This window comes from Lactuca sativa, chromosome 9, assembly GCF_002870075.4.
Source record: "Lactuca sativa cultivar Salinas chromosome 9, Lsat_Salinas_v11, whole genome shotgun sequence".
Lineage (NCBI taxonomy): Eukaryota > Viridiplantae > Streptophyta > Magnoliopsida > Asterales > Asteraceae > Lactuca > Lactuca sativa.
In genome coordinates, this window is record NC_056631.2 from 56,865,211 (window position 1) to 56,875,073 (window position 9,863).

The 9,863-nt window shown below is 31.4% G+C and overlaps 1 long non-coding RNA gene across 1 annotated transcript; it reads right to left on the reverse strand.

The window, feature by feature from the left end:
• Positions 1 to 671: 671 nt before the first annotated feature.
• Positions 672 to 1,254, reverse strand: LOC122196263 (uncharacterized). Its single transcript, XR_006187652.1, has 2 exons — positions 1,109 to 1,254; positions 672 to 929 (listed from the first exon to the last, which is right to left on the reverse strand). It is a non-coding gene; the product is annotated as an uncharacterized LOC122196263 (long non-coding RNA).
• Between the last annotated feature and the right edge of the window lie 8,609 nt (positions 1,255 to 9,863).

The following is a 9,863-nucleotide window of genomic DNA, read 5'->3' on the forward strand; positions in this document are numbered from 1 at the left end:
TGCTAGATTCTTCAACGAGACTACTTATATACCTTGCATGAAGTTAACTCCATCTAATAAAATAATTTTTTTCTATTTTTAGCGGAGACAATTCCCTATAGTTGTTTATTTTGTTATGACCATTAACAAAAGTCAATGACAATAGTTATCAAATGTTGGATTATACTTGTATAGGCCCGTCTTCATTCATTGTCAGTTATATGTTTTTTGTTTCTCGTGTCACAAGTGAAAAATGATTGAAAGTACCCATATATGACGAGGGTTGTCCAACTAATAAAACAAAAACTTATGTCTACAAAGAGATCCTTCAATGATTATAGATATTCAAGTGTTTCATTGTTTTTTTTTTCAGACATTTCAATGTTACCAATAATACTAAATTTGTTTCCGTTACTTTATTTTTTTTTATAGTACCAACTTTTTTTATACCTTTATATGTATATTTTTATATGTTCTCTGCATTTTACGCGGGTCATAATAATCTAGTATTGTTACAATTACAAAGTACTTAACAATCAAATCAAGTAATATTAATATATTATAAGACATATAATTAAAATAATTATTACTAAATCTAGATTCAAAAAGTAATAAAGTTTTGAAAATTAAATATAGTTGGGATAGCAAAATGGAACATTATTTAATCTCTAAAAAACTCGACACATGCGATATCTAACAAATCAATAACGATTAAAAACAAAACGAGTGTCTAATATGATAATATCTCATACTTGTTATATATATAAAGCAAAAAATCAAACCATACACCCTATTGGTTTATTCATACATTGATCAACAAAAACATGCATATTGCCATCATCATGAACTATCCTAGCGGAGAAGACGACGGTTATGGTTGGGCCAGCATTTCCAGCAGCCGCCCCATGTGCTTGGGCCGTTTGTATGAACTACTTTTTCTGCTTCAATAGCTGCATCTTCAACATATAAGGACACACAAACTAATATACAAATACATGCTGCATGCATGTCGATCATGAAAATAAATACATAATGTGTATGTGTGTATACATGTATATATACACATATATCTATATGTATATCTTCTATGTATACACATATATCTATATGTATATGTGATTGGTCATACCTTTTTGTTTATGAGTTTGGGGTTGAATGGTGGTCTGATGGGTTTTTGCAGCAGCAGAAAAGAGAACACATGCAAAGAGAACAACCAAGAACAAAGTAAGATCGTTGAACTTCATTTTACGAAACTGTGTTTTGAGCTCCTAGCTACTTTCCTTTATTTGTAGAAGTGGGAAAGTGAAGCTTTGACCATAACGATCACAAAATCAAATCATATACTATACTATAATCTTGAAAAATATATAAACCAATTTAATATTTCTTGGGATACGAGATTCTGGTGTTAAACCATTAGTTTTTAAGTCGTTAGTAGATGCGAATTTCAATAATTATTTTCTATAATACAGCACTATTAGCTAATACTATATAATTAATATGAATAATTGTGAAAATATCACATTTCTTGATTACATTTAAGTATTTAACACTTTAACTACATTTTCAAGAAAAAACCAAAATAACTACTTTGAAATTAGTGACTTGCAATTTTTTTTTTTTGAAAAAAGTAAGTTTCTCAAAAGTCTTTTTTTTTTTTTTTTTTTAATTTTTTTTAATAAATATCAAGAAATATTGTGTTAGATATATATAGTAAGCCCATTGATAACGCTTATAAATGCTCCAAATAAAGGTTTCCATTATTTCAAAGTAGTCATAAGAGAATCTAGAAAAAAAAACTTTATTTATGAATAGTTAGATTTGTTGTTTAAAAAGAAAATCTTTTATTATTTGTGTTTTTGTTTTTTTAAGTACCAAAATCATCAAGAGTGAGTCGATGTACAGTTTGTTAAAAACTAGATGAATACCTACGCATTGTGTAAAATAAAACAATATATTTGAAATCTTTATAAATAAATGATTTTTTAAATGTATCAATCATATTGTTGTTAGTTCTTATATAATAAATCGTATAATAAGTTTGTATAAACGTTGTTTGTTTTCAATTATATGATAATATAAATATCTTTTAAATTTTTGTAATCTCACTTGTCTCAATTGTCTCTATATGTGAATTAGTAATGAATAAAATTAAATATAATATACAGTTTAATGATATTTATAGTTATTGTTATGATTAATTAAATTTAAAAATTTTATTTGCTTAAGATTTTAATTTCTATCATCATAATTATTTAAAACAAGAAATATCAGTTTTGATTCTAAAGGTAACAATATAATGTTGCTTTTAACTATTGTTGTTGTAAGTATTTTAAAATAAAGTATTTGAAAATACTTAATTATTTTAATTTGGTTTCATAACTTTAACTTTTTTGAAATGTATTTGATGAATATTGTTAGTTTCTTTGACTGTAATTATTTAAAACAACAAACATTATTTTTATTTTTAAAAATAATATTATATATTTTTATATAATATTAATTTTAACTATTTTTATTGTAAGTTATTTTTATGCTATTTATTTGAAAATTCTTAATGATTATAAAAAATAGTTTCATGGTTTATTTTTTTTAATTTAGGATTACATTTTATGTTTAACACTATAATTTATAACTTTTAAATAATAGTCTTTCGATTCTTTTCATGTTTAACTAAAATTTTGATTTAAGTTAATCGTTTAACATTATATTAAAATTAAAAATTCAAATATTTTGCATAAAATCATAGAGTATACAAAAGTTGTGACTTTAAAATGACAATTGCTCACATACGACAACATATTTAAACTAGTAAGTTAATTATAATATGTTAAAAAGTTATAGTCATAATTTTATAAGTAGAAGTAAAATATGATATTTTAATATTGTAATTTAGTTAATTTATGATTAAAGTTTAGTTTTTGCATTAACTTAGCATTATTAACCAATTTATAATAATTATTAGAAAGAAATCGAAAAGTAATGGAGGTTTCGAATGCATGTGGTGCAAGTAAAAATGCATCTTTTATAAGTATACTAGGTGAATACTCGCACGTTGCATAGAAAACAACAATATATTTAAAATCTTTAAAAATATATGTTTTTTAAATATAACAATGACGTTGTTGTTAGCTTTTATATAATACAGTAAATTTTATAATAACTTGATATAAACATTATTTGTTTTGAATTATATGAAAATATAGACATCTTTTAAAATTCTATAATCTCAATTGTCTCAATGGCTTTTACATGCGGTTTACTCATGAATAAAACTAAATATAATTTATGGTTTAACGATATTTATAGTTGTTGTTATGATTAATTAAATTTAAAAAGTTTATTTGCTTAAGATTTTAATTTTTATCATTTTAATTATTTAAAACATTAAATATTATTTTTGTTTCTAAAGGTAACAATATAATTTTTGTATATAATGTTACTTTTAATTATTGTTGTTGTAAGTTATTTAAAATAACATATGTGAAAATTCTTAATTATTTTAATTTTGTTTCAGAAATTAAACTTTTTTTAAATTTATTGATGAATATTGGTAGATTCTTTGATTGCAGTTATTTAAAACAACAAGCATTTTTTTGTTTTCAATGATAATATTATAACTTTTTTTTATATAATATCACTTTTAACTATTATTATTGTAAGTTATTTTTAAGCTACTTATTCGAAAAATCTTAATAATTATGAAAAATCGTTTTATGGTATTTTTATTAATTCAGGATTACAATTTAGGTTTAACACTATAATTTATAACTTTTAACTGTTTATAAAATAGTCTCTCGATTTTTTTCAAGTTTAACTGAAATTTTGATTTAAGTTAACCGTTTAACTTTATATTGGAATTAATAAATTAACTATTTTGCATAAAATCATAAATTATATAAAAGTTGTGACTTTAAAATGACAATTGTTCACATACGATAACATATCTAAACTAAAAAGTTAACTATAATATGTTAACAAGCTAAAGTCATAATTTTATAAATAAAAGTAAAATATAATGTTTTAATATTATAGTTTAGTTAATTTATGATTAGAATTTAGTTTTTACATTAATTTAACATTATTAACCAATTTATAATAATAATTAGAAATAAATCGAAAAGCCATGGATGTTTCAAATACATGTGATATATATATATATATATATATATATATATATATATATATATATATATATATATATATATATATATATATATATATATATATATATATATATATATATATATATATATATATATATATATATATATATATATATATATATGACAAACATAACCACGATACATTATGACTACAATCTCAAAGTAAGATGGAATATTTCATTGTGACTCGAATGGTTCTTTAATTACTTGCAAATTTCCTAACATTGTGTGCGTCCATGGACATTTGGATGGTGTGTTAACCCAATAGTAAGTTACATTACAAAGTATGAAACAGAATCATAACAATATTAGGATCATATTGTTCTACCATGCCATCACAAGGAAGTACAAGGAAGATATGTTTTCTTTACACTATCCTACTCCACCTTTGCTATACATCGGTCTAATATTGTGTTGACCTACACATGTGTTTGATTCTGACTTCCTCGGTGTTTACCAATTACCCATATTGCCAAATTTAAATTTTCTAGATGCTAGCTTTTATATGCTATTAAGTTTAAATTTTCCAAACAAAAATAAAAAAAAACTATAAAAATTAAGTTTATATTACATAAATTTTACTATTCAAATTACATAAAAAATAAAAACTCATTCCCAAAAAAAAAATCTAAACTAAATTGACGGAAAATATTACCGGAAATACATTGCTAGCCAACAAACCTATCGTCGGAGCCATCATTGTTTGCTGAAAATATGTCGTCGGAGCATTCACCATAAGTTCTTTCTCTTTCTCTCTTAACATGCACTAAATATTTTTCTTACCTCCTGTAACATGATGTTGACTATGCCTATCTTGCTAAAATTGTTGTGACTTTTCCATAGAATATAACTTCAATCAAAAAGTCACACCAAATACACAAGCACACATATTGTAAAAAAAAGACACGATCTACGAAAAAACACACAGCACACACAAAAACACCAATCTAAAATGAAAATCCACACACATACAACAAAAATCCCATTATTCACTTCGCTAGAGGCCACCAGGAGAGAGAGAGAGAGAGAGAGAGAGAGAGAGAGAGAGAGAGAGAGAGAGAGAGAGAGAGAGAGAGAGAGAGAGAGAGAGAGAGAGAGAGAGAGAGAGGAGAGAGAGAGAGAGAGAGAGAGGAGAGAGAGAGAGAGAGAGAGAGAGAGAGATGAGAGAGAGAGAGAGAGAGAGAGAGAGAGAGAGGTGGTGAGTCGGTAGCTAGGGTGGTCCGACGATGGTGGCGATACCGGATGCCTATAATTCACCCAATAGTACCTTCTACACCTACCCGTACCTTCCCTAAGGCCATACCCGATGCCTCTAATTCACCCAACCACAAATAACATGACCCATAAAACACAACACAAACTTAGATCCTAGGACTATTCTACGATTTCTCAATCCTCACCGAACCAAAAACCTAAATCAATAATAGTATGTTGCCCTATGCATGCAAGTTATACACAAATTGAATCGCATAGAACATCAAATAAAGCTTCTACCCTAAACCACAGCCAAACAAGGAATAAGATTAATGCAGAATCCATCATTCTAGAGCTATACAATCCTAGACATATACAACTTTGAAAGCATACACTTAGCAAATAATAAATTTAACATCAATTTCAAAGAATATATCTAGGGCTAATGTCATAAAAACCCTCAAGTTTCTAGGGTTTTGTCGGTTTTGCCCAATGTTGAATTTTATGTCCGTTTTTACCTTAACATTTTCCAAAAAATGTTCGGTTTTACCCTTTTACCGGTGATAACAGGTTACCATTATATTAACTTCGCAAAAAAACCCTTAAATTTACAGTTTTTTTTACGTTTTTACCCTTAAATTTATAATTTTTTTTTACCCTTTTTCCCTATGTATTTTTTTTTTAATATTATACGTATTCAAGCATAAAAATCATATGAATATGTATATTATGAAAAAAAATATACTTAGGGTAAAAGTGTAAAAAAATTATAAACTTAAGGGTAAAAACGCAAAAAAAAAATGGTAAACTTAAGAGTTTTTTTGCGAATTTAATATAATGGTAACCTAGAAAACCGGTTATCACCGGTAAAAGGGTAAAACCGAACATTTTTTCGAAAATGTTTGGGTAAAAATGGACATAAATTTCAAATTTTGGTAAAACCGACAAAACCCTGACAACTTGATGATTTTTATGACATTAACCCATATATTTATAGCATGGCTAATACATTGGGAACTTTTACTTGAGCTCGGCCGATTACGCGCATTACACTCTCCCCCCTTTTACTTAAGAAAACCGTTTTGAGGAAAAACTTAACTTTTGTTTCTTTTGGAAAAAAGTTTACCATTTCCTCATTTGAGTTCTGACACACCCGAGAATATGCTCGAATGCCTCAATATAAGGCTCTGATACCAACTTGTAACAGCATAAAAATTCAAATAAAAATTTCCTTTTGATATTTAGAAATCTCAATCATAATTTTTTCCCAAAATTTCAAAACATAAACTTATGTATATAAGATCATAGTATCTAAAACAAGAAATACAGAATACTGGAGAGTTCCTGTTGTGCCATCAAGTCGGGCCCTTGCCCTTAGACGCCGAAGTACCTAAAACACCCAACAAATTGTAAGCAAACGCTTAGTGAGTTCCCCAAAATACACAAACATATAACCACATGATGTCATGGAACATACATATAGGATTGCCATGGACTCCCTCCATGGTCTTCACCCAGAATGCCATGGGCTACCCCCATAGTCTTATACTCGTGGGCCATGGGCACCCCCATGGTCTTTACCAAGTGTCATGGGCTCCCCACATGGTCTTCATATAATTCATAACATGCCAAATAACAAGCCATTGCATATATAACTAATGAAACCTCATATCAAGTAATGCGTCGGCATTGGTGCCTTTGACCCATTGGTATAGTGAGAAGACTCACCTCAGTCTGCTGAACACAATAGCTGCTCGACTACTAGCCCAAAATCTCACACTGAACAATATACAAATAACCCTAATTAGGATTATGACACAACCTAGACATGGGCCCAAAATCCTAAGTCCAAGTCCCACCATAATGGCCCAAAGGCTTCCCTTCACTAATGGGCCTAACATCAAAATCCAATTCTATATTGGGCCACAAGGCCCAACATGCCAATAATGGCCCAAATAATAAATTCATGTCCTCAAATCCAGCAAGTCCAGGCCCAAACCATTAGGGGCCAAAGCTCTGAAGCTCCACCGGAAGCCCGAGGTTCTCAGAGAGCGTACGCTCAACGCACCTCTTCAGTACGCTTAGCGTATTGGGTTCATGAGATGTACGCGTAGCATACAACATAGTACGCCCAACATACAAACTATCTTGCATCCAAATCCATTAAGTCCTTAATGCATGAATACTTTTCACTCAAACTTCAGATCTTAGATGTTTTGAGGGTTCTAAGGCACAGAGTTGGCAAATTTATGCCTTTGAATGCCATATATGCTCCTAACAACCCATTCTATCTTATTAAGACCTTTCCAAGGGTCTTAACTCATGCATGAAGCCATAGAAGTCATCAAGTTTGCATTTTTTATGATATAATCAAGCCAAGGGACCTCAGATCTATCCTTCCTAACCTCTGGAGTTGCCCAAACTCCTAATAGAGGATTTATGGACTCAAAAGAGGACTTATAGAAAACCCTACTCAACAAACAACAAGGATAAGCAAGGAGAAAGCTTTTTACCTTCCAAAGCTTCCCAAGGCACTCTAGATGCAGGATCCTCAAGCTCTTCCCACGTTCAAGGCTTGAACACCACTTCCTTCTTCTTGAAAATCCATTAGAATGGCCACCAAGAACACTTTAATACATATCACACTCTCTTGCGAAAATAGGGTTTTATTACAAAAAGAGGCTATGGAGGTTGATTATGGTTTATTCTAAATGATATAAGTGTGTTTAAATATTGTCCAAGCCAAGAAATTAGGGTTTGGTCATTGGCCTCGTACGCCCCACATACATGCTCGTAAAACCTTGCGTACGATCCTCAGCCACCTGTTGCATGCACACGCGTACGCTAAGCGTACACATATGTACGCCTAACGTACAGAGGGTCCTTTTTTCCAAAAAAAATGAAATACATGAGGGTAAAAATGGGATACCTGGATTTGAGTGTTGCAACTCTCCCTCGCTTGAACTAGACTTCATTCTCGACGTCTGCTAATGCAAATAGATCCGGGTAATGCTCTCGCATCTTGTCCTCCGGCTCCTAAGTCCATTCAGAGCCCTTCCGGTGCTGCCATTTCACCTTTACTAGTTTCACCACCTTGTTATGAAGAGCTTTAGTTTTTCTATCCAAGACTGCAATACGCTTCTCCACATAGTTCAGGCCCTTATCCACTTGAATATCAGCCAAAGAAATAATTGCAGCCTCATCCGCTACACACTTCTGGAGCTGAGACACATGGAAGGTGTTATGGATCTGACTGAGCTCATCAGGAAGATCCAACCGATAAGCAACCCTACCGACTCAGGCAGAAATCTTGAATAGACCAATGAATCGAGGCCCCAACTTGCCCCTCTTCCGATACCGGGTGACACCTTTCCAAGGTGACACCTTCAGCAAAACAAAATCTCCCACCTAAAACTCAAGATCCGAAGGACGTCGGTCAACATAACTTTTCTGAAGGATCTACACGACTCGTAGCTTTTCGCGCACCTGCTGAATCAACTCGGTGATCTTAATCACCACTTCGGTGCTTCCCATGACTCGATGGCCTACCTCCCTACAACAATCTGGAGTCCTACACCTCTGCCCATACAACATCTCGGATGGAGGTCGGTCAATACTAACATGATAATTTTTATTGTAAAAGAGGCCTTTTAATGGAAGGTAAGTATCCCAACTCCCTCCAAAGTCTAAAACACATGCCCGAAGCATATCCTCAAGCGTCTGGATCGTTCGCTCGCTCTGCCCATCAGTCTGGGGGTGGTAAGTTGTGCTGAAAAGTAGCTGAGTAACCAACTCCTCATGAAACTTCCTCCAGAACCTGGAGGTGAAGTGAACATCACGGTCTAAGACCATATATACCGGTACTCGTGCTTGACTACTGATGGGTTTTGAGCAAAACATCAATCCTATGGTGTACATGCAAAACCCTAAAACTTTGAATCTAGGTTTATCTAATTGTACATGCAAATTATCCAAAGCTTATTAACCCTAGATCTAGCCTACTATAATCGAAATCATATATGTAAATTGGGTTTAGATCGTACCTTGATTGTTATGTAGCAATAACAACCACAAACCTTCTTGATCTTGACTCTTGAAAGCTTAGTGCCTCAAATGTTACACCTCTAACGGCTCACAAACACCAAGAGCAAGAGGATGAAGAAGGAGAAGAGGAGAGACACCCAAAAATGTCTAGAAAACCTAAGGAAACTCTTAGCCACGTTTTTGGTGCCCTAGGGGGTCCTTAAATAGTGAGGCTATTAGGGTTATCTAATAAGAAAACCCTAATTTGACTGCTTAGGCCCTAAGCAGTCCATGGACTCCCTCCTTAGAGGCCTTGGATGATTTCTAATGGGTTTCCTCATAGAATTCGTGCACTCCTCTAATATGGAGTCCATTAGCCCAATATTCAACTATCACACATTTGATAGTTCTAGTCCCCTAAGTTTAATTAATCTCTTTTAGCCACAAAATTAACTCTTAATTAATTATTGACTAATATTAATCAAACAATATGATTTCACC